The following is a 23,019-nucleotide window of genomic DNA, read 5'->3' on the forward strand; positions in this document are numbered from 1 at the left end:
ACATATTTCAAATCCCTTCATAAAAGAAATACAAGGCTTATTTTTTTTTAATTTTATTTACAAGGCTTATTTTTACATGGGAATGGTTCAACGATTAACATCATCATCTTTTTTGTTAAGTTTTATTGTTATTTCATTTATACAAGTGTTCTATACCTGCAAGCCAGAAGAGGGCATCAGATCACATTATAAATGGTTGTGAGCCACCATGTGGTTGCTGGGAATTGAACTCAGGACCTCCGGAAGAGCACACAGTGCACTTAACCGCTTAGCCATATCCAAGCATCCAACATCATCATCATCTTAAAGATGATAGGTACATATATTTTATAGAGCTCAGGTGAGCATAGTATAGTGGCTATGGAATTGGCTTTGGAGCCACAATGTCTAGATAAAAATTCTACCTTTACCACTTTATATGACATAAGAAAAAAATTTTTTAATTTTTTATTATTAATTTATTCTTGTTACATCTCAATGGTTATCCCATCCCTTGTATCCTCCCATTCTTCCCTCCCTCCCACTTTCTCCTTATTCCCCTCCCCTATGACTGTTCCTGAGGGGGATTACCTCCCCCTGTATATGTTCATAGGGTATCAAGTCTCTTCTTGGTAACCTGCTGTCCTTCCTCTGAGTGCCACCAGGTCTCCCCCTCCAGGGGACATGGTCAAATATGAGGCACCAGAGTACGTGAGAAAGTCATATCCCACTCTCCACTCAAGTGTGGAGAATGTTCTGACCATTGGCTAGATCTGGGTAGGGGTTTAAAGTTTACCGCCTGTATTGTCCTTGGCTGGTGCCTTAGTTTGAGCAGGACCCCTAGGCCCAAATCTGCATATCATAATGTTCTACTTGTAGGTTTCTGGACCCTCTGGATCTTTCTACTTTGCCATTCTCCCATGCTTCTCTCATCTAGAGTCCCAATAAGATGTCCTCCCCTCTGTCCCAGTTTCCTGGTAAGTGAAGGCTTTCGTGGGACATGCCCCTTGGGCTAATATGCAGATATAAGTGAGTATATACCATTTGACTCTTTCTGCTTCTGGGTTAACTCACTCATTATGATCATTTCTAGCTCAATCCATTTATCCACAAATTTCGGGAATTCCTTGTTTTTAATAGCTGAGTAGTATTCCATAATGTATATGTACCACAGTTTCTTTATCCATTCTTCTACCGAGGGACACTTAGGCTGTTTCCATGATCTGGCTATTATGAATAAGGCTGCTATGAACATGGTTGAGCAAATGTTCTTGTTGTGTGCTGGAGCATCTTCTGGGTATATTCCAAGGAGTGGAATAGCTGGGTCTTGAGGAAGCCCTATTCCCAGTTTTCTGATATATTTCCAAAGCAGATAGATTTCCAAAGTGGCTATACTAGTTTGCATTCCCACTGGCAATGAAGGAGTGTTCCTCTCTCTCCACATCCTCGCCAGCATGTGGTGTCACTTGAATTATTGATCTTAGCCATTCTGATAAGTGTAAAATGGGATCTCAGAGTTGTTTTGATTTGCATTTCCCTGATGACTAAGGAGGTTGAGCATTTCTTTAAGTGTTTCTCAGCCATTTGATATTCCTCTGTTGAGAATTCTCTGTTTAGTTCCAAGCCCCATTTCTCAATTGGGTTATTTGGTTTGGTGGTGTTTAGTTTCTTGAGTTCTTTATATATTTTGGATATTAGACCTTTGTCAGATGTAGAGTTGGTAAAGATCTTTTCCCAGTCTGGAGACTGTCGCTTTGTTCTCTTGATAGTGTCTCCTGCCTTACAGAAGCTTCTCAGCCTCATGAGGTCCCATTTATCAATTGTTGACCTTAAGGCCTGGGCTGTTGGTGTTCTGTTCAGGAAGTTGTCTCCTGTGCCAATATGTTCCAGGCTCTTCCCTATTTTTTCTTCTAAGCGACTTAGTGTCTCTGGTTTTATGTTGAGGTCTTTAATCCACTTGGATTTGAGTTTTGTGCAAGGTGACAAATATGGGTCCAGTTGTATTTTTTTACACATAGACCTCCAGTTAGACCAGCACCATTTGCTGAAGATGCTATCCTTTTTCCATTGAATGAATTTGGCTTCTTTGCGAAAATCAAGTGACCCTATGTGTGTGGATTCATATCTGGGTCTTCGATTCGATTCCACTGATCAACCAGCCTGTTGCTGTGCCAGTACCATGCTGTTTTAATTACTATTGCTTTATAGTACAGTTTGAGATCAGGTATGGAGATTCCTCCGGAGCACCTTTTATTGTACAAGATTGTTTTAGCTATTCTGGGTTTTTTGTTTTTCCATATGAAGTTGAGAATTGAACTTTCAATGTCTTTAAAAAATTGTGTAGGTATTTTGATAGAGACTGCATTGAATCTGTAGATTGCTTTTGGTAGGATGGCCATTTTTACTATGTTAATTCTCCCGATCCATGAGCAAGGAAGATCATTCCATCTTCTCATGTCATCTTCAAACTCTTTATTCAGAGTTTTGAATTTTTTTTTCAAACAAGTTCTTCACTTGCTTAGTTAGAGTAACTCCTAAATATTTTATATTGCTTGTGGCTAATGTGAAGGGTGTGGCTTTCCTAATTTCTTCCTCTGCAAGCTTGTCATTTGTGTATAGGAAGGCTACAGACTTTTTTGAGTTAATTTTGTATCCAGCCAATTTGCTGATGGGGTTTATCAGCTGTAGGAGTTCTCTGGTGGAATTTTGAGGATCACTCATGTTGAGGAAAGTGCCTTGTATCCCCGATCTCTCTAAAACTTTAAACATGAATGGGTGTTGGATTTTATCAAATGCTTTCTCTGCATCTAAAGAGATGATCATGTGGTTTTTTATTTTCAGTTTGTTTATATGGTGGATTACATTGATGGATTTCCGTATATTAAACCATCCCTGCATGCCTGGAATGAAGCCTACTTGGTCATGATGAATGATATCTTTGATGTGTTCTTGTATTCGTTTTACAAGTATTTTATTTAGTATTTTTGCATCGATGTTCATAAGAGAAATTGGTCTGAAATTCTCTTTCTTTGTTGAGTCTTTGTGAGGTTTAGGTATCAATGGCCTCATAGAATGAGTTTGGTAATGTTCCGTCCCTTTCTATCTTTTGGAGTAGCTTGAAGAGTATCGGTATTAGCTCATCCTTGAAGGTCTGGTAGAATTCTGCACTGAAACCAACTGGCCCTGGGCTTTTTTTGGTTGGGAGACTATCAATGATTGCTTCTATTTCTGTAGGGGAAATGGGACTATTTAGCTTGTTTATCTGTTCTTGACATAAGAAAAATTTTATCTCACTTCTCTGCAATTCAACTTGCTAATCTGTAAAATGTAAATAATAATAGGACCTATGTGGTATCATCTTTACAAAAATTAAAGCGTATTTGTAACACAGGACAGTGACTAACACACAGCAACCACTATGCATTATTTATTTAACAACACTGAAAAAAAATGTAGTTGTCCCAAACAGAAGCTTCTTGCAGATAGAATTTCTTAAGTTCATCAGTTCACAGGAGGTAGAAAGGAGATAAGAGATCAGGATCTTGGTTAAGAGCCCAGTTTTAAAGATCATGGGCATGAGAATAACTGGAGAACTTGGAGCCAAGTTCCATCCTCAGGATCAGAGGAATGGAGGCTGGCACCAGAAAAACCCAGAGGATATGGCTGCACACCCATACCTGAGGAAGAATGGTTTCTGAACAAATGAAAGAGATCAGATGACAACAAAGCTCTTTGGATTCTCAAGGGAATGACCAGGTAGACTGAGGGTACCTGCCTAGTCTAGAGGCAAGGGTCTTGCCTATATCCTTTCTACAAAGAAGGACACCAATGAACAAAGTGGATGGGAGGCCTTTCCTGATTAGAGTTAGCAGATTTTTCTACAGGACTTCTGAGTATGGATGAATAAGGCAGGCTAACTTTGCTTCACACATATCTCAGAACTTGTTACTCTCTCAGGACCACCAACAAAAACAGACTACTCCTATCTAGGAACCAGCTCCAGGATGCAAACCACAATTGCACTCTGTAAGCCTACTTTCAGTGACTGCCAGGAACACGGATGTGAAAGACTTACTTAATTAAGCCATGTATAGTACAGGCTCAGCAGCTCAGGGGAAATCAAGTTGCCCGTGTTGGATCACCACTTGGACAAGTACGGCAAGGTCTAAGGTCTCAAGTGTTAGACTTATGCAGTTTATTCTAAACATGATCAAATACACACACTTAAGTCATCCCACATCTCTGTGCTGAAATGGATTCTGGGTTAAAACATGAGGAGAGAAGTTTTCTAACCAACCTATGGAAAGGATACATATAATGCTAGCAATTGGCCCTCTACAGACAACAAGCCACAATGAGCCAAGAAAAAAGGTGACTATGGAAAGAAAAGCTATATTGTCAGGTCTACAAAGATCACCCAAGCCTCCTAAAGCTAATCCCCTCCTTTCCTTAAACCCTATGACTCAGCTCACCCCAAGAGAACACAAAGAAAGGTACAGGAACAGCGTCCAGCCCCTGGGAAGTAATAAGGCAAGGGAAGGGGATAGAGGAGAGACCTGTGGGATCAGCTTGGAGGAGAGGGCGGACTGCTCGCATGTCTTCCCTAGAACCCTCTGCAAACTCCCATCACCCCTCTGATGGCAGCGCTTAGGGAAGGCCCACAGTCATACTGTCTCAACCCTGTCTCATTAAAGATGCCTTCTTTATTTTACCTATACCTCTACCGATGAAGGGTTCATTTGGGTTGACAGTATTCTTCTAGAAAATGAAGACCTGATGTCAATGGTAGTAAAGATATCTGAAAGACATCAAGTCTTCTAGAGTCACCAGTAACTATATGTAAAAAAAAAAATATTTCAGAACATTTCTTACTTGGAAACGCAAGGAAGCTGTGCATGGTTTTATGCATTCACAATGATTGCTAAGGCTTCTAAGTGCCAGACTTCAGCAAACTGTTCTTTATTTACTGAGATAAAACACACCATAAAAATAACACAGCTTAAGAACCTACCCTTTTCATGTACAGGCTTCAGTGTATCTAGCTTGTTCATATAGTTATATAACCATCCATACTGCAACTCCAGAACATGGTCACCACTCCCAAAGAAGCCCGGACTTCTTAGCAGTCACTCTTCTTTCTCCCCACCTCCAGCATCCTCATCCTGCTCCCCCAGGGCCAAACCCTTACAACTTACTTTCTGTCTCTATGGAGTTGCCTCTTCAGGACATGTTATATAAATAAGATCATATAATATGTGTGTCCTGGCTAGTTTCATGTCAACTTGACACAAGCTAGAGTCATCTGAGAGGAGGGAACTCAAAATGAAAAAAATGTCTCCATAAGATCTGACAGTAAGGGATTTTCTTAATTAGTGACCGATGGTGGAGGGCCCAGCCCATTCTGGGTGGTTCCATCTCTGAGAAGTGGTCCTGGGTTCTATAAGGAAGGCAGACTGAGCAAGCCATGAGGAGCAAGCCAGTAAGCAGCATCCCTCCATGGCCTCTGCATCAGCTCCTGCCTCCCAAGATCCTGCCCTGCTTGAGTACCTGCCCCCACTGCCTTTGATGATGAGCTGTTACACGGAACTGTGAGTGAAATAAACCCTTTCCTCCTCAAGTTGCTTTTGTTCATAGTGTTTCATCACAGCAATAGTAACCCCAACTAATACAAATGTTACTCCATGTCTGGTATCTTTCACTATTTTTATTCCCTTAGCATATTTTCAAGGATTATTTTATAACATCATTTAATACTTTGTTTCATGGATGAATGGTATTCCAGTAAACAGATGCACATATATTGTTCATTCATGATTTTTGGATAGTATAAAAAATGGTACTATGAACATTTTTTTGCATGAAGATTTTTTAAATATGTGATTTTTATCTACTTAGTGGCTGTTGTATACACATGCAGAGATCAAAGGACAGCTTGAGGGAGTTGGGTGTCTCTCCATGTTGGTTCCAGGAATTAAACTCAGGTGGTCACGCTTGGCAGCAAGCACCTTTACCTGCTAAGCCATTTCACCAGCCCTTAAATAAACATTTCTTCAAAAGAGAAAAGCATCAGCATGGCGGTGCCCATCTTTAATATCAGCATTCAGAAGACGGAGGCAGAGGCAGGCAATCTGTGAGTTTAAAGTAGGGTTGGACCACAGAGCAAGTTCCAGAACAGCCAGAGATATAGGTAGTGAGAACCCGTCTCAAAAATAACAAAAAGTACAAGACTATATAATGAAAATTCACCCTCCCATTGCCTGTCACCAGATATCCACTTCCTCCTGTGAATTCATAAACATTGGCATCATTGCTTTCTTTCTTTTTCTTTCTTTTTTTTGGGGGGGGTGGGGGGGATGCTTGAGACATAGTCACATCATGTAGCCGAGGCTGGCTTTAAACTTGTGCTCCTCCTACCCCATCCTCTCAAGTGCTGAAATTAAAGTCATGTGCTCTCATGACAAGCTACCACTGTCTTCTGACGTTCCCAGAGACACTGGGTATATAAGAAGTAGGTAGCTAAGTATCTTTTTAATTCTTCTGTGACAATACAAATTAAACAAAAAGAGGCCATGAATTTAAGAGGAAGTTTGAGGGTATCAACACAGGAAGGGTTGCAAGGAGGAGAGAGAGAAATATATTTTATTATTTTTTAGCAATTATTTTTAAAGATTTATTTATTTATTTTACATATATGAGTGCTCTATCTGGAAGTCACCTTCGGGCCAGAAGAGGTCCTCAGATCTCATTACAGATGGTTGTGAGTCACCATCTGTGTGACAACGCAGTGTCTACTTCTCAATTAAAGGGGTGTCTTGGTGTTCATTAAGTCCTTATGCTGAAAAACTTTAAAGTACTTGGCTATATCAAGTGTTCATGTTGTCTTCTTTATCTATTTAAAAAAAGAAAAGGTGGCCTCCCAAGCAGGGATTATAATGGGAGCAACCTGAGCAGGGCACAAGCTCTTCTGGATAACGAGACTGGAGACATAGCACTGATGCATACCACCAGGAAAGTGCACACAGCTCTGACTCACAGCTCTGACCTTAAAACTGCATGCTGAGAAAACAAAGCAACAGCCCTGCTCATTATGTAAGTCTGTCACAGAATCTTCAATTATATCTACATCAGAAATTTTTAGTTTAGCCTATAAGTGTTGCTACGTCAAAGCCAAAGAGTACCTTGACATCTAGAACCTCAAAGTTTAATCCTTTGCATTTTTTTTAAGGTCACATAAGGAACTAAAAGAAGGGACAAAAAGTCCTTGACTATTTGTCACTGATTAACCCACTTCTACAGACATACAAGGAAAGAAAATGTCACCACCCCCATTACTCCAATTTCACAGTGAACATTTTCCAAAAATTAACTGTGAGCTACAAGAGAATGACTGATGTTTACAAACCAGTGTAACCTAAACAGAAATTTTAACCTAACACCTTCCCCTTAAGGCTCAGGAGTACATGAGAAAGAAGAGGTGGGAAGATTGGAAAAGCCAGACGTGGCGGGGACTCTGAGGAAGCTGTTTTAGAAGTACACAGCCTGGCTGTTTTTTGCTAGATGTTAATGTGGAGCATTGCAGCCATCCAGGAGTACATAAGGAGTAAAAAATTTTTTAAAAAAACACTTAATTACTCTTATTTTCCTTCAAACTACCTCCCCATCTAATGTCACAGGTACACACTTACGCTTATATAAATTGCCATATTGTTTAAGGAACTGTACAAAGAACACATGCATTCAGGAATGAAAAACAGGATATTTAATTTTCAATATCTGAACAAGTTCAAAATTCATTTAAACAAGAAATGATGTTATACACCTATAATCCTAGCGCTTGGGAGGCAGAGGCAAAAGTATTACCATGTTTTCAAGGACAGCAGGTAACAGGCAAGCTCAGACAACATCCCAAGACTCAATCTCAAAACACAAAAACCTCAATTAAAACTTGAGTACAATTAGACTGAGAAAACAATGTTGAGGTTAAATTCATTTTCAGTTTTTATTTAACAAGATTAAGAGAAATGAGCATTTTTTTTTCTCGATTTGGTGTGTTGTACCTAAAGGAGAGCCATCAGTCCTGGACTCAATTTCTCCACAACTGTGATGATGCTTGGGCTACTCAGTTGTTTACCAGAAAACTAACTTGCATCCTTCATCAATAAAACAGGGATAACAACAGCTACCCTGCTTTCCCTGTAGAGCTAGTTTAGTGACTGGTATGTACTCAGCATTGTGAATCTAATATTGTTGCATACGTAAATAAAGCTTTGTTCTAAGTAGATATTCTCATTTTTCACATGGCCTAAAACTTTGAGGCAGATCATTACGAAAAGACCAAAAATCTCTATGGTAAGAATGCTCTCTTTCATGTTGGCCCAAACTTTCAAATACACTGGATTTAGAAAATAGTAATATAGTTGTTCAACTTCACACAGAGTTGAACTCTTTCAATCTTCTTGTACTTAGATAACATTCGAGTTTTCGCAAAGGCACAAGTAGCTGGAACAAATGCACAAAAGTCAAGCTCACATAATTTTGTTTCTTTGATGTACAAATCAAACACGTTCTTCTCTACATACTTGCATGGGGTTATTTTTAGCTGCTTTAAGTAATTGGCATGGTTCATTTTTTACTCTTTACAAAGAAAATAATTTGAAAAGGCTTCAACAAGTGAAAAAGTATAACTAAAGTTAGTTGTAAGACTTATTTGATGGAAGAGGCAATAAAAGAAGGAACACTTCTGTCCTCTGTTGTTAAAAGGGCTAGAGCTTTAGCAATGACCTGAAGAAATGATTAATCCCTCTGTAACACAGCCAGGACGGGGTTTATTTTGTTACTGTTATGATGGTAACTTAGAACACATGGAACAACAATATCAAATATCAATTCCCTCCAGAGCTGTAACTTTCTAAATGTAGTAATTAGTAAGTAGCCCAGGTTGTCATTAGACACACAAACACACACTCACTACCCAGCAATCTAAGATCTGCGTCACCTTCTATGTTAAATCCTCAAATGGTAGTATATGTAAACCAGGTCCTCTTTTAATGGAACAGCACTACAGGTGCTACAGATGGATGGACCAAGACGTTAGATGGAGTACCTTGCCTTAAGAGAAGGGGATGAAGTCAAACTAAGAATAGAAGCTCAAGTACTGCCACCTGTTATAAGCATAAATCCAGAAAACGTTCCACCTTCCCACTAGCCAAAGTCACATAGAATAATCAAGTTTTAAACATTTTAAACATGTCTTATAGTTAGTATCATTAATTTCAATTCATTTATGGAAATAACACTGAATTAAGAGTAATATTGTAATATGAACTAAAGAATATGAAGTATTCCTCTAAAATCAACTTTAATTGAAAAAAATTAATCTGATTTGAAAGCTTAATGTACATAGCTAAATTCTAATGAAAATCTTTCATACATTTGACCTATAACAGAAACTAGATATAACTGAGAACTCAACTCTTACACTATATATAGTAAATCAGTTTTATGATGGGTGATTATGAAGCTATCACAGGACAAGTCAGTCACATTCTGAGATCAAAGGGCAAGTCAGTGGGAGATGAAGTAAAAACTTTGCAACCTAATAGTCTCTCTCAAGACCAAAGTGCACATTACCCTACCATGCCAACAAGTCTTTATAGGCAGGAAAGGGTCATGTGCCTGTATGAAGTAGTTGGACAAGTTTATATAGCTCTTTCTATATAATTCTTTCAGAGTCATTCTCTCCTGACACAACAGAAGAGTACTTCCCAAACCAAGCAACAGTAACTGAAAACCAAAGTGCAAAGTAGAGGATTAGCCTCCACAGGAGTTGGGGGGGAAACTGCTTAGAGACGCTTTTAAGGTCCTTCCTGCTGGCCACCTCAAGAGTGCTGGTGAAGACGTCCAGAAGGAAACATGCCCAGTCATCCCCACAGACCACGGGAGTGTTTGGACCCAATCTGGAGGAAAGAATGAAGGCACCTACATGCCTTTGGAAAAGCAGAGAGAGAACTTTCTGCATAAACAGGGGCAAAAAGCCCCGCAGGGAACCTTTCATGTCCACATGTCCAACACGCTCTGTTCAAACTGTAGCGAGGGTTGTTTCAATAATTCGCATTTAACATTCTGACTTTAAGACCAGGGATTCGTATTGACTCCAGCACAGACCAATTTAGACTTCAGATAGCTGCTTCTGCCTTCCAAATGCAACAGAGAAGATGGGAAGGACCGTCTGACAGCTTTTAAGGGTGATCCCAACTCTCTACAATAAGTTATTTGGTTTCTAACTGGTGAAAATAAAATGTGCAAGTATATCCTGATTTAATGAGAAGTCAGCAGAGTCTGGGTCCCAGAAAGAGTTTAAGTTTAAAAATGAGGCAGTGGGTTTTTTTTTTCCAACTCCATGCCAGAATCCCAGAAATACTCTTACTTTTAAAAGTAAAGTTGAGGAATTTACTTTATACTTTTCATGGTATGTTATGCCAATTCAGCCACATTAGTGCAGTGTTCAAAAAGCTATGTGTAATAATATAAATGGATATGTAAGGGTAAAAAACATAATAATCATAAAAGAGGAAAAAGCTAGGCTTTGAGTGTATAAAATACATGAAGTCAACTGCTGAAGAAATCTGCAGCTTTGCATTGAAACACATCCCCCAAGTAAAAAACACACTGGCCTGTGGAGATATCGATATAAAGAAGCAGAACTAGATGTGCTTCCGGGCAGACTACAGATGAGGAGCATGCAGGCGGTCACCGAAAAAAAGCAACTATGAAAATGGTCATAACCAAATGTTTATTGGTAGAGGTTGCAGGATATACTGCTCTCAGGGCGCAGTTGGTAGAGGACTTACCTGCCTTGCAAATGATCCTGGCTTCAAGCCCTCCTAAGGCATAAAACTGTGAGTGCTGACACACACCTGCAAATCTAGCACTAGGCCAGCGAAGATGGGAAGACCAGAAAGGCAAAGGCATCCTTAACCCTTAGCTGAATAGTAAAGTGAAAGCAAGACGAGGGTATGAGACTGGTCTTCAAAATAAAAAGGATGGGGAAGTAAAATATGGATATGGGGAAAAAATGTCACAAATGCAAGTCTACAAACAGTGGCTTCCAAAAGATACCTAAGACTCTGGGTAGAATCTAGAATGCAAGGATGCAGAGCAAGCACCACTGCCTCCCAGGAAGGGACTCTGCCAAAGTCATTCGAAGGTTGTAGTGGCACACTTGGAGAATCCTTCAAACTCTCCTGCATGTTACACACATGCATTTTCAGATTTTTAATGAAGTTTCCTAACCCATCCACAGTCCCTCCTAGGGGATTAATGCTGGGTCCCTTGGCCTCCAACCCCTTCACTGCATATCCCCCTTTATGGCTGTTTCAAATCCAAGGTGTCTACTCATCCATTCCCAGATTCCTGAAGGCACTGGAAGAAACTAAATATAACAGATGGGGAAGTGCTCACTGTAACTGGAAACTCAAATGTAACATCACCTCTCACAGGCCAATGCCTTAACACCAATGGCTTTAGTGTAATGGCCTTTCTGAAGACCTTTGTCTTTAGTCTCCCAAGAGAAATGCTACACTGACATTGATGGATGAGGGATAAGTGCTAGTCAACATTTATTTTAGGTTGACATTAATAACCTTTACTTATTTTATTTTAAAGGCTATCAGTAAGTGTTCCTTCAAGTGCTAAAATGTACTATAAAGCACAGTCAGATGTGTCTGCTGTTTTAATTTTTCTAAAAATAGTATAATAAAAATTTTAAATGTATGTAAATTTTGCTTCAATCTCTGAAACACTTCTGCAATCCCAGATATCTATGGACTATAAAATAAAACCCACAAGACTAGATGGAGTGGTGCTATGCTGTGAGGTAGAAAGGATGGCTCCATGGAAGAGAAATCTAATGTGCTTACTGAAGGAACAGGGAGTGAGACCAAAGAAACTAAGATTGTTCTTTGTGACACCAGTTAACATTAGTAAGCAAATAATGCTTCTCACTCAATTCATTTCACCACTAGTCAATAATTAATGTAGAGGAACTAAAAAAAGTCCCAGGAGGGTTGCTCCCTGGGAGCAGGTGAATGCTATCTAACATGGAAAATCTTAATACAATTCTTTACTCTTTGTTATTTAGATAGTTCCAGTGAGAAAAGGAGGAAACACTCAGGAGGGGCCACAACCCTATGTAGTTTCTAATGACTGACACAGTGCAGAAGACAGGACTGGGGATATACATTGGATTAAAAATACTGGAATGTTTTGTACTATGTCCCAATTCGAACCTGTCACATGAGCCAATGCAAAGGGTGGAATGCATCGTCTCCACTTAGTCTGCAGTTGAAGCATTACAAGGAGCAAAGGACACTAATGTAGGGGGGAGGCTGGAGAGATTGCTCAGCAGTTAAGGGGCTGGCTGTTCTTTCCCAAGACCTGAGTTCAATTCCCAGCACCCACATGACAGCTCACAACTGTCTGTGACTCCAGTCCCAAGGAGTCTGATGCCCTCCTCTGGCCTCGGTGGGCATAGACATACATGCAGGCAAAACAGCACAACCAAGAATAGCCAGACAAATTGGGAATGAATCTCCTAGCCAGTACACACTAACGATCATCTATGTAAATACTGCTTACCATACTAAGAAACACATGGAATATCTTCAGGGAATTACTGTTCACAGTCTTGAACAACATATAGAAATAGTTATATCATGCAAATAGCTCTCATGGCTTAAGAAATGCCCACAAACTCAATGAAGACCCTAAACACCAAACTACTTATGTATCATAGCTTTTCTTTTCAGGTAAAGAACAGCCTAAGAAACGACTTATCCAATAGTTGGCTTTCCTCAGTGAGAGATGGTCTACAGTGTGTGAAGATCATCTGGCTGACAGGACAGGCGGATGTGGCTACTCTTCTAAAGGCATCCCCCATAGTTTACCCACTCTTCTTTAAATTTAAAACAGCAGAGCTGAAATATTACCAATGAAAGAAGTAATGAAACACATAAATTGTAACAATTATCATATATTACACCAGGCTTCCAACATGTGACATAACGTTGATAGGCTAATGATGACAATGATGATGTCAGACGCATTGTTCATTTTTAGTGTTACTAAGGGTGTCCGGCCTCAATCTGCAAGTTCCCTAAAAGCTTTGCTCTCAGATATTCTTCTCATGATAGCCAGAACAAACTTTATAAGATGTATCTATGCACTTGACCTAATACATTTTCTAAGTTCACAGTTGGTTATAAGATACATGAGTCAAGGTTTCCAGTCCAGAGACTAAGGAGTACCCAGCATGCATCTCACGAGCATGGATCTTTCCCAAGTGAGCATCTGTTGCTGCTCCTCAAGTCTTTGACATATTAATAGAAGAGGTGATGATAAACAAGATCTTAAAACAACCTCCATGTCTATGGAGACACTATGATGGCTCACATAAGGTTTTTGTTTTTACCAATTCATACTAGACCTAAGTTGAACTTGATAATAGACCTGAACTCTAAACTCTAATATTTTCTGCTTACAGAGTGTGGTCAGAAGGACACAGGCTGCTTCCCTTGCCATTGCCTTTGTTGCAAACCTTATTAATCATTTTCTGATTCCTTTGCTTGGGTGTAAAGGGAAATTCACATGTGAGTTTGTTCTTAGAGAAGGTGAAAGGACTTACAAATAAGGACATTTTTCTTTCTTTTTTTTTTTTTTTTTTTTTTTATAAGGACATTTTTCATGAGTAGACTAACACACTACGCATTAGACTTGAGTTCAGTGATACACTCTGACTTTATTTGGGATAAATTATTACACTGACTGAAATTGGAATGTCTCTGCAAATGTTCTGCAACCATACAGAGGAGACTGAAACATGCTATATGAGCATTTAAACCAACTGAGGCCCAACGTGGCTTGACTCTAGCCTCCTCAGATACTGTTTTTACACATGAGTCGGGTACACATGAAAAGCTGATTTTATGGGAATTCTGGTCGAACTAAGCCTCTTTTGTGGATTTCTATGGTGCTGTTTACCACATTTAAACTCTGAGACATAGTCTGAACATTTGTGGGCATGTAACTTTATAATCATATAATGGATAAGAGATAATTTTAAAAATAAAATGTTGTATATATGTTCCTTTTGATTTAATATTCTGTTTGTTTGTTTGTTTGATTGATTTTCAAGACAGGGTTTTTCTGTGTAGCCTTGGCTGTCCTGGACTCACTTTATAGACCAGGCTGGCCTGAAACTCCCAGCGATCCACCTGCCTCTGCCTGCTGGGATCAAAGGCATGTGCCAACACGCCCGGCTTTAACATTGTTACAATAATCTCTCTTATAATATGTTTACAAAGACAGTTCATTCATAATGACTAAATTTCATAGCTTTACTTCAGCGAAAAGAAAACTATTCTTTGGACACCATTAATGCTGCATACACATGTGTGTTGTTAAGTGTGATGTGTACTCTGACTGAAGACTATAAAAAAATCAAAGATTCTGAGGACTGGAGAGTAACTCGGCAGTTAAAAGCACTGGCTGATCTCGAGGACCTGAGTTCAGTTCCCAGCATCCATACAGCGACTCAGTCTGTAACTCCAGTTCCAGCGCATCTGATTCCCTTTTCTGGTATCTGAGGACACCAAGAAAACTCACAATGTACACACACACACACACACACACACACACACACACACACACACACACCATAGGGAGATGGGGCAAATACTCATCCATATAAAATATTTTAATACTATTTTTAAATTGAAAAAAAAAACCCAAAGGCTCTAGAGAGACCACCTTTGAGGGTCTGGTTAGGACTCCTTCTGTGTGTGAAGTGTATTTCTTTCCTCAAATGAAAATGAATTCCTTTTCAGTAAAAGGCTGGGAAAAGTTAAGAGCTGTCACAGAAGGTCAAAATTAAGTCCATTAAATCCCAGACCCAGATTTAGTTGCCATAGAGACAGGGGAGATAAATAAACCAGTAACCTTAACAAATGTGCTGCACCTTTGCCAGACATATCTCTGACTTACCATTATTTTTACTTAAGTATCGTTTAGTCCAAACATAACGGGCTGTGAAGACTCCAAAACCAAACAGAACTAGACCCAAAAGAAATAGGAATTGCTCATTCAGGCAAAGGGCAAGCAAGAGAGTCAAGACTTAACCGCTCCCCACCCCTGCCCCGCGCCCCAGCAATGTGCTCTCCATTCCCCTTGAAATATGATTGCAACATGAAGCTCTAGAGGCAATGACATATGGGGAAAATATGTGATGCCAAGCCAGAGGAAACCATGTCAAAAAAGAAAAACAGACATGAAGTAACTGACCTAATTAAAAGGGAAACAAGTACATCTGAAAGAGAGAGCACAGACGAAGGGAAGGAAGCACTGGAAAACGAATAACTTTTGTAGGCATCTGCAAAGGAACGGAGATGATAGGTCAGATACTGCCCTCCAGTGAGACCATAATTAAGATTCTTTTTCAGGGGACACTGGACCTTTAGACATGAGCCCACATCAAGAAGAAGCTCCTAAACAAAATGTGCATCCTTTGTCATGGGATCACCAAGAACACAGAAGAAGAAAGAGAAACAGGAATTTGAGCTGATGGTATAAAGTTACAAGAAAGACATGTACCATTTGAACTCCAAGCTTAAGCTCTAGCCAGGACCAACAGGACATTATAGCTTGCAGTTATTTACTTACTGTATGATAAACAGGAATATTCTACCTGTGATTGTTTCAGATAGTTACCTATGGCATGATAAACAGGAATATTCTACCTGTGATAGGTTTTTTTTTCCAGATAGTTACCTACAGTGTGATAAACAGGAATATTCTGTGATCTGTAAAGAGGAAAAGCAGGAACTTCTCAACCTTTGAGAACAAACTTATGTTAAAATGAACAAGCATCATGAGACCTCAAATAAAGTGGTACTTACACTTGTCCGCGTGCCCTCCAATTCTTGTCCATACGTTCATATCACTTTGCATGGCTATATCAACATATATATATATATATATATATACACACACATATACATATATATACACAATTTTGCAGCCTTCACCCTAGTAAGGTTTTGCTAGTTACATTCTTTTGTAGTAATAAGCAAACATCAAAATACAAATTTATAAAAATTCATGGCATTCCACTAAAGATCCATCAAATTAACCAAAAGTATCTGTTGAGCCTTTTGCCTGCAATCCCAGCTGCTTGAGACAATATGGCAGGAGGACCACAAGTTCAAGGCCTGTCTGAGCTACAGAGTGAGTTCTTAGACCACCAGTATGCATGGGCAGCTTGTTGAGACTATCTCGATACCCTATGAGCATGTACAGGGGGAGGAGGTCCCCCTCAGTCACAGACATAGGGGAGGGGAGTAGGGGGGAAAGCGGGAGGGAGGGAGGAATGGGAGGATACAAGGGATGGGCTAAAAACTGAGATGTAATATGAATAAATTAATAAAAAATGGAAGAAATGAGACAAAAGTAATAATAATTGTATTTATCAAATTTTTAATGCAATTCCTGGCACACAATGAAACTATAAATATTATAATTATAATTTTTATTTTATTTTGCAGATGAAGTAACTGGGTTCAATAAATTAATTTGTTCAAGATTGAAAAAAAAAGAGACTATCTCAAAATAAAAAAAGTAAAACGAGGGCTAAGGATGTTGCGCTCATTTGTAGAGTGCTTGCCTAGCATGCACAACGCCCTTGGTTCAATTCCTAATATTGAAAAAGATAGTACCTGTTGAATAAAGGAAGCATTTCTCCAATGCTGGATAGTTTATCCATATAAGTAACATTGTGGCGAATACCTAAAATATAGGTCATTTTCTCCTTTCTTGGGACATATTTCCCTCAATAGGATTATAAGACTCACAGGTGCTAAATTCTGCCATATACTGCCACGATCTACAAGTTAATTCATGTCACTCAAGGAAGGTAGCCATCTTAGCTACTGGCTTTTCATTTTGTTTTTCTTGTTTTAAGGGTGAACACACACTTGGTTAATGTTTCGATTGTTTATCTTTAAATATCACCAAGGCAAACTGTGTTGTCCTGTATCTGTTCGCTTTGTGACGTAATGGGAATGTCTTATCCATCTGCCTCCTGAAGAATTTGTTCAGCCCAGAGGTCTGGAATGCCTGCCTCATGCCAGGCCTATGCGCAGCTTCCTGCTGCCGACACGACTTCTGCACATAATGCCAAAATTGTCTTCTTACATGTGCAGCAAATTCTCTGGGCATTATTTCCTTTTTGTTATAATTACACGTTTCACAGTAGAGTGCATGGTTACTTCATGCCTAGGGATCTGATAATTAGCCTATTTTCTGTGGTCCTCTGTTCGAAGTATTCTAAGAGCCAATAAATATGTTGTCAAGTCATTAAAGTTCTTGTCCATAATTCATAACTGTGTGTGTGTGTGTGTGTGTGTGTGTGTGTGTGTGTGTTGAGACAAGGTTTCTCTCCGTAGCCATGACTGACTGTCCTGGACTCACTTTGTAGACCAGGCTGGCCTCGAACTCACAGCGATCTGCCTGCCTCTGCCTCCCGAGTGCTGGGGTTAAAGGTGCGCACCACCACGCCCAGCTCATAGTTCATAATCCCTGTGCTCTAACATAAATAATATTTTTCCTAGAAGCATATCATGTAGAATGAAAACATCAACAAGTTTTTCCTTATCCTCTACATGCAGTACGTTTTATTAAAACTCGTTGTGTTTTTTCAGCTATGTTGCTGCACTCAAAAGGGCACTCAGGTGTAGCTGAGAGAAGGCCTAGGCCTTTGTAAGAAGACACTGCTCAAGTTGCTCTCAAGCCAAAGAAAAGCCCTAGCATCTGCATGAGGCCTTTTGTCTTTGAGCTGCTTTAGAGTAAAGCCCTCTTGTCCCTGCAAACAGCAGAGATCCAGATGAGCAGCAGTATGCCCAGCAGGCTCTCTAGCCGTACCCTAGATGCCTGCATCACATGGTGCACATTCAAGTTTGAGCAGCACTGAGGGAGACCACAGCAATCTTCCAGAATAAGACTTTTTAAAATGTGTGTGTTGATGCTCCTCTTCTTCTTTTTTTTTTTTTTTTTGTTTGTTTGTTTGTTTTTCGAGACAGGGTTTCTCTGTGTAGTCTTGGCTGTCCTAGACTCGCTTTGTAGTCCAGGCTGGCCTCGAACTCACACCGATCCACCTGCCTCTGCCTCCCGAGTGCTGGGATTAAAGGCGTGCGCCACCACGCCCGGCAATGTGGAGCTTCTAAAACTGGGATGCTCCTCTTCTTAATCAGGTACCATCAGGAAGTATCCCTCCCCCATCAGGGTTCACTCGCCACATTATAATGAATCTTAAGTACCCCCTTAAAACGAACAAGGCTCGGCCCAGAAAAACAAGCAAAGTAATCTGCAAGAACGGACAACATTATCTTGAAGTGACATTGAAAAGCCAAGTGCCCATGTGAGTACATTGTCCGAGTCACGGCAGCAGGCTCCCACCCTTTGTGTCAAGAAGACTGCAGAGAGGGCTAGAGGCTGTAGCAAGTCCTGCAGCCTGTGCTCTCTCCAAAATAACAGCAGCGATTTGGCTGCAGCCTATTGTAGCCAAATGGGAGCATAAGCTTTGCAGTGCCCGATCTTCTGATAGTTCAAGAGGGTAGGAAATGTGGATGCTTAACAGTGTGAAATCTCTTAATGTTTCAAGGCTGGCAACTCACTAGCATCTTGAGAGAACACCTCTGTGCAGCAGATCCAGCCTGCCAGTTTCAGACTGTGGCTCTAGACTGAAGACTTTTAAACCCTTTAAGCCTGCGTAAGCCATCTGTGCTCACTTGTATGCTGACTACTTGGGTTCCAAGAAGAAAGATCACATCAATATCAATGGCACACTTCAAATCACTATGACTACTGTCTTTGAAATTTTTGTTTGGTGAATATTTTTAAAAAAACAAACAAACTGCCAAATCAATAATGAAAATAACCATATGGCAGTTACATAAATATTTCCTAAATGTGAAATGTATCCAATCCACTAACAATATTATCACTTCTACAGTACAAATCAGAGTACTCACATTTAGGCCAGCTCCTGTGTCTGTTAATAATTATGCTGTGAGGGCCGGAGAGCTCACTGGCTAAAGGTGCTAGCTGCATTTCTAGAGGATCCAGCCACCCACATGGCTACTCACAAGAGACTGTAAATCCAGTTATAGGGAATCTAGCGCCCCCTTCTGGTGTCCATAAGGACTGCAAAGGCACATATGCAGGTAAAATACCTGTACATATAAAAATAAGCCTCCAATTTTTTTATTAAAGAATTATGTTATGCTCAATTGTATTTCAAATAATTTTGTAAACTGGAGGAATCCAAATGGAATAATGTCAATTCCTACAATTATAAACTTTGTGCAAGATAAATGCTCTATAAAGCTTAAAAACAGACACATTGCTTAAAAATTATACCATCCTTCTGCAGAAATTGCAAACTCCATTTTCCTGAATGGCTCATTTAGGGCATTTGGTCCAAGGCACAGCTGTATCGCCCTGCTACTTTCTTGTTCGTGCCTGCTTATTACAGAGGAAGCAGGAATGGCAGGCTCACAGATCAGAGCAAGAGCAGAGCCTTGCCGGCTTCCTCAATATTATCAGCACGGGGATACTTTACAAAGTGATGCTCAGGCTCCTGACCTGGCAAAGGAAAAACAATCTAGGGCTACTCTACATCTGAGGAAGATTAGATCCAAAGTGCTGGACTTCTGTCACAGCACGTCTGCCTCGGTACACAGTGAGGCTCAGTAGATTAAAGGAAGAGATAACGCAAGAGCCAACAGTATAACCCTGTGTGTTTCTGTAATGATTCAAAAGAACTTAGAGGAAAAAAAAAAGAAAGAAACAAAACACAGAACTGAGCAGGTGCCAACACGGCAAACTTTTCTTTTTTTTTTTTTTTTTTTTTTTTTTTGGGTTTTTCGAGACAGGGTCTCTCGGTGTGGCCTTGGCTGTCCTGGACTCACTTTGTAGAGCAGGCTGACCTCGAACTCACAGCGATCCGCCTGCCTCTGCCTCCCGAGTGCTGGGATTAAAGGCGTGCGCCACCACCGCCCGGCACGGCAAACTTTTCATGTATGAAACTGGAAATCAACAGGTACAGAGCTTGCAAATATCATACCTCTCAGAGAGACTAGGGGACAAGAAGGAGCAGTCACTTCTGCACTGTACCCGAAGTAGACTCTCTTAGATGCCCCTCCCATTATTTCAAAGACTGATGTCCCCTCTTTCAAGGGAAGAACTATGGAAGCCTGGATTACCACAGAGCGTACTCCAGCCACCGGCAGAAGGAAGCAGAGGCTGCCTAGCCAGTGTGTCTTGTAAATGAAAGGTCCGTGCAGGGTGGCTACACGCACCAATGTAGCACGGCTGCTTCTGAACTTAAGGCGAATTAGAAAAACAAATCACGTTGGCTCACATTACTGTGGCCCAGAAGAAACATGCTTTGGTGTACCTACCACCAGGTTTTACAGTGACCTGACTCCTTCCAGCTTGATGCACTTGGTTAGCACCAACTTTTCCAGTCACCCTAAGGAGTCCCCTTCCATATATAGCAGTGTTTGCTCCATGGAGCTTTTCTGCTCCCTACTGCTCATACTGTGACATGAGCTGCTCTTTGTTTTCATGTAAAAAAAAAAATCTTAGGAGAGTTTTGCTGCAGGGCCTGTCGCTTTCACTTTGGACCTGCCACTTTCACTTTTTTTTTTTTTTTTTTTTTTTTTGCCTCTTTCACTCTTATGCTTCCAAATTCAAAGCAAATGAGGTTTTTGCTTGAAAAGGTGCTCCCCAGAGAGCTAATATTTAGGGTAAGCAGTGACATTGGTTGGGCCAATTAAAATAAAGCCTTCTTAAATTTCTCCAACAAATAAAGCTCTTTGTGCAATGCCACAAACTGGAAAGTTAGAGATCAGCATAAGAATCTGTAGCAATTAGTAACTCTTACCTCACAGAGGATGCGTTTCCAAAAGAACTGGACACAGCTCAGAACAGCTACCGGTTGCCTAAATTGGAGAAAAAAAAATTAGCAAAATTACCTTTTTAGAAGAAAAGTCATAAATTAAGAAAATCCTTTTCCTTTGAAAAGATTGATAGCAACTCGTTCTCCTTCGTATTTACAACCCAAAGAGTTAACGGACAACAGCCAAGATGCCCTGCATACTTCTCCAAATGTCTGTTTATCATACAGCATTAGCCCTGGCACTGGATCCGGCTCCCTCATTAGCAAGCTGTATTAGCTCAGACTCTCAGCATTGTTAGCGGAGTGAGCTCATGGCCTATTTCAGTTTTAAATTAACATTTGGCAATCACTCTGGTAATCAAAACAAATGATTCAGTCATTTAGAATAGATTTATTAGTTGAACCTTTTTTCATTTCTCTTCTAACATCTTTAGAATATTTTTGCCACAGGAGGGCTCTGATCCAGCCAGAATGTTGAACACAAGTCACCAGAGGAATATTTAGGTGTTGCTATGGAGATGAGGTACCCTGTGACCACTGAAGTTATCTCCTACCCACAACAGAATTAGGATGCAGGCTAGTTTGCAGGCTCCTCCCTATGTGAATGGTGCTGTGGTACTAGGAAACAGGTGGTCCCGGCTGCTGCTATCCATGACACAAATACACAACAGTGGCCTCCCTGCACACAGGCAGCTGCCCGAGGAGCCCATTCACATCCCCATCTGGTACCTTATATCACTTCTAAAGGGAACCTGGTAAAATAACAGCTCCCCAAGGAGAACCCTGTTTAGGCTGTGTTTGAGAAAGGATCTCACTATGTGATCCATGCTAGCTTTAAATTGAGGGTCCCCGTGCTTCCTCTTCCCCTCCCCCACCCACCACCACCACTTTAACATCACCACAGCCAGTCTGCCACCTGTTTCGTTCTCACACCCAGAACAGGTTGTCAGGACGTTTCAATGGGAATAGGATAAACATAAACCAAAGATTGCAAGCAGGCTTGGATTCCCTCTTACACCACCACTACCACTTCCAGGCCGATCATCAAACAAGCAGTGACTACAGATTTAATTTTGTGTTGTGTGCCAGACAGGAGCTGGTATGGTTAGTTCTATATGCTAATAGATTCATGTGTTTATGAGATCTTAATGATGACTGACACAGAGTTAAGGACAACTATTGTAAAACCCAAATGGACAAACTATTGACAGAAAGGACAGGGTTCTGCAACCAGGGCTCATGGAGGCTCACAGAGACTGAGCCAACAGGCAGGGAGCCTGTATGGGTCTCATTTAGGCCATTTGCATTATGTTATGGCTGTGTTGCTTGGTCTTCTTGTGTGACTCCTAATAGAGGAAACAGGGGCTTCTCTGACTCTTCTACCTGCTTTTGGGACCCTTGTCCTCCTAATGGGGTATCTCGTCCATCCTTAATATGAGGGTGGTGCCTAGTCTTATTGCAACTTGATATGTCATGTCAGGCTGGGAGGCCTGCTCTTTTCTGAAAAGAAATGGAGGAAGGATGGGTAAGAAAATCAGAGGGGAGGTGGAGGGAGAGGAAGGGGATAGAGGGGAGAGGAGGGAGGGGAAACTACAAGTGCAATGTAAAAAAGAAAAGAAAGAAATGTATCTATATTTTAAAAGTCAAAAAATATAAAAGAGATCAAAATATTTCAGAAATTAAACATAAATAATAATAACTCAAAAAAAGAGGAGGAGGAGGAGGAGGAGGAGGAGGAGGAGAGGAAGAAGAAGAAGAAGAAGAAGAAGAAGAAGAAGAAGAAGAAGAAGAAGAAGGGGTTCAAGAAGAAGAAGAAGAAGAAGAAGAAGAAGAAGAAGAAGAAGAAGAAGAAGAAGGGGTTCTACAAGAAGAAGAAGAAGAAGAAAAAGAAGAAGAAGAAGAAGAAGAAGAAGAAGAAGAAGAAGAAGGGGTTCTACAAGAAGAAGAAGAAGAAGAAGAAGAAGAAGAAGAAGAAGAAGAAGAAGAAGAAGAAGAAGAAGAAGAAGAAGAAGATGATGGAGAAGGGGTTC

The 23,019-nt window shown here is 40.4% G+C and overlaps 1 protein-coding gene across 2 annotated transcripts in view; it reads right to left on the bottom strand.

Moving 5' to 3' along the window:
* Positions 1–23,019, bottom strand: part of FHL1 (four and a half LIM domains 1) — a 60,982-nt gene that overhangs the window by 21,611 nt on the left and 16,352 nt on the right. For both annotated transcript variants that reach the window (XM_084788726.1, XM_084788727.1), the window contains exon 2: positions 20,975–21,032. The gene's annotated coding sequence lies outside the window, so the exon portion shown is untranslated. The remainder of the gene's footprint in view (positions 1–20,974; positions 21,033–23,019) is intronic.

The sequence above is a fragment of the Acomys minous genome (genome assembly GCF_964271855.1).
Source record: "Acomys minous genome assembly, chromosome: 7".
Taxonomy (NCBI): Eukaryota; Metazoa; Chordata; class Mammalia; order Rodentia; family Muridae; genus Acomys; species Acomys minous.